The sequence below is a fragment of the Euphorbia lathyris genome, chromosome 8 (genome assembly GCF_963576675.1).
Source record: "Euphorbia lathyris chromosome 8, ddEupLath1.1, whole genome shotgun sequence".
Classification (NCBI taxonomy): Eukaryota; Viridiplantae; Streptophyta; class Magnoliopsida; order Malpighiales; family Euphorbiaceae; genus Euphorbia; species Euphorbia lathyris.
Genome location: NC_088917.1, coordinates 61,555,245 through 61,565,214, shown reverse-complemented (window position 1 = coordinate 61,565,214; position 9,970 = coordinate 61,555,245). Strand labels below are relative to the sequence as shown.

Below are 9,970 nucleotides of genomic sequence, written 5' to 3'. Positions count from 1 at the left end.
TCTCCTGCCTTATAAGATCCTGTATCACACAACAGGTTCCAGTCACAATAATTTCTATCTTGTTTGATGCAGTGAGCTTATTGGTGGATATCAAATTATAACTGAACAATGGTACATAGAGCACATTATCAAGGATTAAATTGGGTTGGAGAACCACTGTGCCTATATATGTAACCTTCACATTGCTCCCATTTGGTAATTGGACAAAACAACCTTCTACGGCTTTGTAGGTTTTGAAATAAGTAAGATCACAGGCAATATGATCTGTGGCACCAGTATCAACAATCCAAGTATTAACAGTTGAGTAATTGAAAGTGGAGCTAAGAATTGTACCAGAATAACTGTGATTTGAGCCAACATGAGCAATATTGGCATGTGCATTTACTCTGTTTGGTTTAGTGGAGCTTGAAGGTAATAGTGTCATGAGCTGGTGATACTGGTCCTTTGTTAAAGCATACTGTGGAGGCTCAATTGTAGTTGTCATTTGTTGCTTTCCTGCATCTTCATAGCCATCATTAGAATCCTCAACATTAACTGTGTTGGTATTGTTTGCCTTAGCAAAATTTCTGTTATGATTCTTGTTTCTCCCTGCATAATTTGGAGGGTATCCATGTTTCTTATAGCAAATTTCCTCTGTATGCCCAGGTATATCACAGTAAGCGCACACTGGTTTGTTCTTGTTGTTGTTGTAATGTCGTTTGGCATTGTTAGGAGATTTTTGAGTATTTGGAGATCTGTTTTGGAAATTTGCAGACCCAGCGAAAGGCATGGTATCTGTGGGATTCTGTATTTTGACAGATAAATTTAATTGCCTCTCTGACTGGGTAGTAAGGGCAAAAACCTTGTTCATGCTTGGTAGTGGTTCCATCATAAGGATTTGAGAGCAAATATTTGAGTAATGATCATTTAAACCTTGAAGGAAATCAATTACCTGATCTTGCTCAAATTATGAGCGTATTTTGAGAAAAACACCACACTTACAGGCTGGGCTGCAGGTACACTTTGGCATTGGCCTCAAATTGAGTAACTCATCATACAAGATCTTCAATCTTGTGTAATATTCTGCAATTCCCAGATCTCCTTGCTTGAAGCTATGAATCTCCTTCTTCAAACCAGAAATCCTTAGGCCATCGCACTGTGAAAAACGATCGCGTAGATCCTTCCAAACATCATCTGCTTTGTCTATCCATATCACACTGTCTGCTATCTGTGGAGTAACAGCATGAATAATCCATGAGACCACCATAGTATTGCATCTCTCCCACTGTGAATATTGTGCAAGATCTGAGACCGCAGGAGCCGTGATGGTTCCGTCAACAAACCCAAACTTGTTCTTCGACATTAGAGCGACCTTAACCTGGCGTGACCATGGATGATAATTATCTCCATTGAGAATTTGAGAAACCAGAGTCAGAGATGGAGATTCATTTGCTGAAAGGAAAAATGGACTTCCATTTGTTGGAGTCGCCATTAAAAAGCAAAGCTAGATCTGATTAAATCTTAGCAGAAGAATGAAATCAGCAGAAGTGTATTTTCTGCTCTTATACCATCTTGAAATAAAAAGAGTATAACATGAATGGAGAGAAAACAAGTTCTTTCTCATTGATTTTGGAAGATGAAAATACAGACTATATATCCGTTGCACAAAGCAAACGGTTACAATTTTGGAGGAAAGAGAAAAAGTACAGCTGTGCTAAAAAGGACAAAAGGAATGTGTGAGGTAGTGAAAAGGGAGTGGCAATGAGGTGTGTGGACAGCCGGAAGAAAAGGTAAAATATCTAAAACATAAAGGTATTAAAAAGCAATAATTCTTCACCATAAACAATCATCATCCAACCAATTGTTTTATAATCAAAATTATTCAAAACACTAAAATTGATATATTTTTATTCTCCTAAAATTCATATAGAAGGACATATTCATAATTTCATCAAACTTCAAACTTCAAGAGTTAAAGTCAATTAAAATATTATATAGATAAAATTAGAATTGTTTTAAAATTAAAACACTCTTGCCAGAATATTTTTAATCATCCAAATGATAATGCTAAACCAGTATATACAGGCAGACCGATCTGATCCCTGACACTGCTTTGAGTCTATTGGACCCAATTTTATAGAAACTCTCTACCTAGAGTAATTATTCGTATTTATCGAAAACTGATAACTACCGAACCCAACGATATAAAGTAATCGAACTCGGATGTTTGCCTCCCCCATTGTCTCTCTCCCTTTTCTTTTCTTTTCTTTTCTTTTATTTTTCATATATTTTCCTCTCCATGTATATATGTGTGAACTAGTGAAATACCCCCCAAAACTCTCTCCTCTTTCTCTATATAATGATTTATATATATACATCCCTTTTTCTTCTGAATCATATCAAATTTCATTATTATATAGTTAAAGGCAGCTTTGCATGTTGGACACATCTTTTACCCTTAATGTATTACTTGACACATTTCAATTTTTTTCATCAATGAATGCCACGTTTTTTTTCCTTTCTATGCATTAGATACATGACACATCAATTATATGTTATTATTATTATATTTTATTTATTACAAATAGATGCTTTTAATTATAACTTTTTCCAAAAAAAAATTCCCTAAACTTTTCATTTACACTTCAAAATATTAAATTAAACACAATAATGATATCATCTAATTTTGAATATAAATACTTTAAATCTTTGGAGAAAATTTTGGTTTGTTTCATAGACTAATTTATTACTCTTACAAGAAACTATTTATTCATAAAACTTCATCTCTTTTCTACATATATATATTGAATTTCATAATCTTATACTATTAAATATTCAAATTTTAATTTGTAATAGACACTTGTAACTTTCTTGAATTTGTAATTGACACTTGTAAATTACTTTAATTTATGATTGACACTTGTAACAAACTTTATTTACTAATTGACACATAATTTATAACTCATAAATTCCTTTATTTATTTATACTCATTTCCATAAAATATTATGAATTATATAATATTTATAAGTAGATGGATTTTGTTTTATACATCTACCATTATTTAAATTTGTTTTCCAAATATTCCCAAATGTATACCCGTGTAAATAATTAAATAATTATACGTATTTTAATTAAAAATGACAATATTAATCCTTCTAATTATAACCTCTTATAAAACTTACCCAAATTTTTTTAATTTGAACATATTAAACTAAATTCAATAGTATAATTAATACTCCAAAAATCTATATCGAATAAATTTTTAGACACGTATGTGACACCATCTACGGGCTAGCCTCATATTCGATCCAAATCCGAATAAGTCCAACATCTTCCACTCGCACATAATGAAACATAATCCAAGTTCTTCCTCAGTCTCATTTCATACTTTGCAAATAGTTCATGTCACCGTCATACACTCAATAACGCTAGTTTTATATACTCATTGGAGATATATAGTGTCTCGATGGTCATGTTTCAAAACAAGTGGTGGTACGCCTTATCCCATAATTCATCTCAGAACTATATGTAAAACTTTGATCTCAATTACAATTTTCTATTTTCACAAATATGCACATATGCATAAGTGTCTGGACAGTGATAAACATAAGTATTTAGATGTGATCAAATGATATTATTTCCCTCTTATTTTGTTCATTCCATCATGATCCAATCCACTTTAATGGTCGAGTTCTTTTACGGTCCGTATTAACTCATGGCCTTCAAAACTTCCTTCCAAGATAAGTAAAATTAGATGATACTTCTAGAACAAGTTAATGGTCCTGAGGATCAGGGCCGGCTCTAGGGGGACGCCGCCTAGAGCCTCCGACTTACGCTCCGATCGGAATTGTTTTTAAATTTGATAATTATTAAACAATTTATGGTTAAAAGGTATATAGATTTAAATATATAACAAAAGATATTGTTAGACTGAATGGTAAAGACATAGTGGAGATGTTTACAAGGATGCAGGTTTGATTCCTTGGAATGTCATTTTTTTGTTCACATTTTCTCTTATTTTTTCTTTCTTTGACAATATGAATGTATAAATTATTACTTTGTTATTGTAGTTATTTTTAAATTTTTTATTTTTTTAATAAATTACAAGATGAAATTCACTTATAAATTGTAATTTGGTGTAAAATGTTATTTAGACTCTGATTTATTCAAAATTTTAATATTTGGCCACTACTTTATTATTTGCTCACATTTAGACCATAAACTATTTAAATTGATAAAATGTCACTCAGTTTTGATGTTTTCTTGGTTCAACATTTATTGGTTCATTTTTTCTCTTAAATTTTTTTTCTTTCTTTTAACAACACATGTACTGATTTGTTCTGAACTTTTTTTTCATATTTGGAAACAATGTATAAACTATTATTTTGTTATTGTAGTGATTTTTAAATATTTTATTTTTTAATTACAAAACGAAATGCACTTATAAATTACAATTTGTAATTTGGTATAAAATGTTATTTAGACTCTGATTTATTTAAAATTTTAATATTTGACCACTAATTTATCATTTGGTCACATTTGGACTATATACTATTCAAATTGATGAAATTCTACTTAATTTTGATGAAGTTTTGATAAAATTGTTTCCTTATGATATGTGGTGATATTTTGATATATGGGTTTGATATGCCGTACATTTTAAAGTTGATTTACCCAAATAATTAATGAGAATAAAACAAGAAAACAAATCTCTAAACTAAAATTTATCAAGTCTAGTTATCAAAATATCATCATATGTCAGTAATTCTATTAAGTTTCCATCCAACTTGGATTGCAATTTCACCAATTGGGATAGTTCAGTGGCCAAATGATAAAATTTTGGATAAATCAAACGTCAAATGACAAGATTTCTTAGATCAATCGATGTCCAAATAGTGATTTAAGCCTGTAATTCATAATAAATACGCGACTCAACCAATTTTTAATCTCGAAGATAAATTCTTCTCTTTCTTTCAATAAAATCTTGCAATTAGCTTCGAGTTCAGCCGTCCAAAATTAATTTCTAAAAATTAATACTTTGTCATCTGCTTGCTTCTCGCATGATTGGTGAGAAGAACCTTGATTTTAAATATAAAAAAGAAAACTCGATTTTACATGTACAAAAGCAAGAAGAATAATAATTTTTTAGCTTAGCTTAGCTTTATGTTATTATTATATGACTTGAATTGTAATTAATAATTTATTGATTTTACTCTTTAATATTTATTATTTTTAAAATAGTATTAGATTTAGATATGAAAAAAAAAATGCACAATACGCCTAGGGCAAGCCTCCAAAATGCTGGAGACGGCCCTGCTAAGGATAAAGTAATCAAGAAACCATAGGTTCATGGCTTGAGTCTCACATTAGAAAAAGTTGAGCTAAGTTTATGGCCGTGACACGGATCAGACATTACTAGTTTTTAACTATCTGAAATTATAACTTCAATGACATTGAACTAAAGAAAATGTTGAGCTAAGTTTACTATAATACTATTGCTTGCTTTTGTGAACCGTAACTCAACTCCAGTTAGATACAAAACAAACTCCTCTAATCTTATCAAAGCATGATTTCTGATTCTCTAGACCTTAATGGTAGTGCTCAACAATTAATGACTTCATTCCTCTAGCCAGCAAATGAAAACTGACAAGAATCAAATATAGATTTCATCTACCATAACCAATGACCATGCCTCAATTTGTCCTCACACCTTACCTTAGAGAACCAAGAACATAGCCTTAGTCATATAAATCTCACTGGAGCAGCTAACTAATTGACATATCTCCACATATGGCAATTTTTATAGCTATGACTGTTAATTTGAAATCTAGGTAGGATGGTAGTATATATAATAATGAATTTCATGTGAATGAGTTTTGAAAAACTGAAACGAAGCCAAGTTTCTTCCATGCTAACTAATACTTCAAACATAAATAAAATGAAACCCAAGCAAGTCACTATCAAAGAGATAATGACCCCATCATACCAGGGTTCCTACCTTCACACCAAAACCTTCCGTCTAAAACAAACAAAAATCAAACAAGTGTTAAAATGGCAGTTCCATCGGGTTGGGCAAAGCTACTGATATAAAGAGAGCCTGTGTGGTGGAGTAAACGAATGGATGAGAGGAGAAATGGTCTGAAAGTGTGGGACAAGGCTCAGCAATTATGGCAAGCTGCAAGGCAGTCTGTGGAGGAAAGTGGCTCCTCTTATAAGACCATGACTGAGCTGATTGCCAAATTACATGAGACACAAGCTAACTATAAGAAAGGCTGTGGGATGATATTAATTATCATTCTGAAAATATTTTTTATCCCATGAGCTTTTTTCTTGGAGACATAACATAAGCCAATCAGCTCAAATGCTAGCTCTGTTGCTATTTCAATAAATTATGCCTAACTTGGGACAGGTGTTGTTAAAAGCGCTAGAGATGCTTGCCTAGGAGCTCAGGCGAGATGAGGCAGTAGCGCCTCCAAACACCCTGGCAAGGAGCCTTCAATGAGTCATTGCTTATATGCTGTTAATGTCACCTTAAATTTTAAATACAATTTGGAAAAGGGAATGACATGTTCAGGGTAGCAACATCACAATAAATGATTTGGTTTTGAAAACTAAATTTAGTTTCCAAAACAAATTAAACATACTTCAAGGAAATAGGAACTCTCCAATATTTCTGAAAATTTGGAAATAAAAAAAGGCATTAGTTTCCTTAGAAAGACTGTAAGTAACCAGAAGCCTCTAACCAGCTATATATATATATATATATATATATATATATATATAGAACTTAATAAACAAAAAGAAAATTATTTATAACAATCTATGTTTATGATAGAAAACATGCTAACAGGCATAAGGCGTATTATGGGAATGAAGGGGGGTAAATTACATACATGGTGTACAACCTTTACCCCAAATCACACTTTGTTGTACAACCAAAATTTTGTCACACTAAACCGTACGAACTTCAGGTGACCTCCCACTAAAATGTACAGCCGGTTTTTGTGACCGGTCAACGCTGGTCAACTATGCCACGTCAGCATTTTTCATTGTAGAATTAAAAAAAGTGGGACCCACTCTTTATGGAATGACTAATATAACCTTATTCTTTATAAATTTACTAAAATACCCTCATCTTCTTCCTTGAACCACTCTCTCCCATTTCTCTCTCTACATCTTCTCTCTCACTCCTCTCTCTACCATTTCTCTCTCAACCTCTTCAACGCTTTCTCTCTACCATTAAGAAATAGAATAAAAAAAAAGAGGATTTATCTATGGTTTCTGATGCATCTTCTGGACCTCCACATTATTCTGAATTAGATTATTGAGATTACTGCTTTGATCCTCATAATAAGAAGATTCATAAAACCAAAAACAAGTCCAAACAATATTATCCCACAAATCAACACCAGTTTTCCTATCTTGATGATACTGCTAGTTCTCATGTGTTTACCAAGGTAATTTTATTTTATTTTATTCCAGTTTAATAAGTATTATTCATATATTAATTCTTGTCTAATCTGTACATACAGAAAGAAGCTTCCATGGAGAATGTGTTGGAATTTTCACAAGGTTTTTCTGCAACACATTTCAAGGGCAAATCTTCACTCAAGAATCACTTTGGATTCTTTAAATCAGAAAAACCACTTTCAAAGGAAACAGGTAATTCAAATTAACTTTGATTACAGTTTTGTTTTTGCTGTCTTAACGAAATAAGTTAACCTAATTAGAATTTACTAATCTTGTATTTCAGGTGGGTTTCAAGAAAATGGAAATGAAAAAGAAAAAGACTTGCCTCTGCAATTTCAAGGAAGAAAAAGAGATAAAAGAATATGGATGAAAAACAAGAGAAAAGGGAATTAGAGTTTTCTTTACGAGAGAGAAAGAAAAAGAGAGAGAAATCTCATCTTTTTTTTTATTCTATTTCTTAATGGTAGAGAGAGGGTTGAAGAGGTTGAGAGAGAAATGGTAGAGAGAGGAGTGAGAGAGAAGATGTAGAGAGAGAAATGGGAGAGAGTGGTTCAAGGAAGAAGATGAGGGTATTTTAGTAAATTTATAAAGAATAAGGTTATATTAGTCATTCCATAAAGAGTGTGTCCCACTTTTTTTAATTCTATAATGAAAAATGCTGACATGGCATAGTTGACCAGCGTTGACCAGTCACAAAAACCGGCTGTACACTTTAGTGGGAGGTCACCTGAAGTTCGTACGGTTTAGTGTGACAAAATTTTGGTTGTACACCAAATTGTGATTTGGGGTAAAGGTTGTACACCACGTATGTAATTTACCAGAATGAAGGGGTATGTGATTTGAGGCATAGTGAGAGTTAGTTAAGGAGAGGGAGTGTTCTAGTTGGTATATATAGATGTGTAGAGGGAGGAGGAGGGGATCATGAAGAATTATGTTAGTAACACCCTTTGAGTGGTTGGCTCTGTTCTCTTGAGCTGAGAGGGAAGTTTATCTTCCTGAGGGAGTTTGAGATCATTCTCGGCTCATTTTATCTTTCCTGTCCTATCAATTTCAGCTAAGTATCAATACAATTCTTTATTTCTCTATTTGTTCTCTCATTCTGTTTCTATCAGTTTATTTTCTGAAACTTCAGTACTGTTTTCATTCATGTTTTACCCTTTCTTCATGTGGTTCCTAACTTTGCTCAGGTGAGTGCCTAGGGTGGCACCAACCGCCACAGGTGATTTGAGGTCTCATCGCCTTAAGAGACCCTAGTGCTTTTAATGGCACTAACTTGCGTACGTTCAAGTTCAATCTATGCTCAAGTTACAGTCATATATCCAAAAGTACAAGTACAAGCAATTAACTATCTTAAATTAGTTATTCAATGGCATTCAAGTTAAACACATATTAGAATAAGTTTTAGATTCCATAAATAATGAATAACTCTATACAACAATATTATATCTTTTGCTTTTGTCCACCATAAGTTAAATTTGCTCAAATTCAATATACTGAAACTTATCAAATGCTTGATCTCTACACGTTAATTCAAGTGCTCAACGATTAAAGACATCATGCCTCTGGCCTCCAATTGAATCTGACAAGAATCAAATATATATCTACCATAACTATGCCTCAATGTTTTCGTACACCTAAAACATGAACATACGTAATATAAATCATAACAACTAACCTCCTTGTTGGAGCAGCAAATTTGTTGGCCTTTCTCTACATATGATGCACTTTTTCAGCTCAATACTGTTAACAGAAATCTAGGTAGTATCATACTGAATTCATTTGAGTGAGATTTGAAAACCTGAAATTACAAGTGAACAAAGCAAAGTTTCTCCATGCTAATATAAATAAACATAATCCAAGCAAGTCGCCGTCCAAAAGATAATCACTCCATAGTATTATCAGGGGTTGTAACTTCACAGCAAACCTCCCGTCTATATCTTTATCTTTCCAAATCCAGCTATACAAGAAAAATTGTTGGGGAAACATAAAATGAAATTATCTCAAATTCTAGCCAATTAGCCATTACACCTGATAAAACCAAAACTGAACAAAAACCATTGTTGTATGGAATCGCAACGACTATGGTATGGACTCTGCCTAGAAATGCAAATGGTTCAGATAGGGTGGATTCAGGAACCCAGATATCAAACTGCTGCAGCAGAAAATAAGAGTTTTGATATTACTGGATTTAGTCCTTTAAATTTATTATGTCTATAAACCTTTAGTGTAGAACATCAATTTCCATTAGTAAATAACATTTGTTAAAAGTACTTTCAACTGACTTCTTAACTCTCTTCTCGCCCCGTATCCTAAGCTGACAGCAACTAATCCGGCTAGGTTGCACCGAGCATTTTAAATACAGCTGCATTCCCATCCTCACAAATTGAACCCAGATTAAATGGTTAACCTTATCCAATTACAATACCTTTGCCACCTGAGCAAGTGCACCGTGGTTATTTCCATTTCATTAATAACAGTTTAATATACTTCTCTTCCTCCTAAAGAATTCAAAGGTCTATT

General features: G+C 32.7%; 1 long non-coding RNA gene across 1 annotated transcript; it reads right to left on the bottom strand.

Moving 5' to 3' along the window:
- Positions 1 to 8,786: 8,786 nt before the first annotated feature.
- On the bottom strand, positions 8,787 to 9,407 carry LOC136203778 (uncharacterized). Its single transcript, XR_010674978.1, has 2 exons — positions 9,126 to 9,407; positions 8,787 to 9,029 (listed from the first exon to the last, which is right to left on the bottom strand). It is a non-coding gene; the product is annotated as an uncharacterized lncRNA (long non-coding RNA).
- Between the last annotated feature and the right edge of the window lie 563 nt (positions 9,408 to 9,970).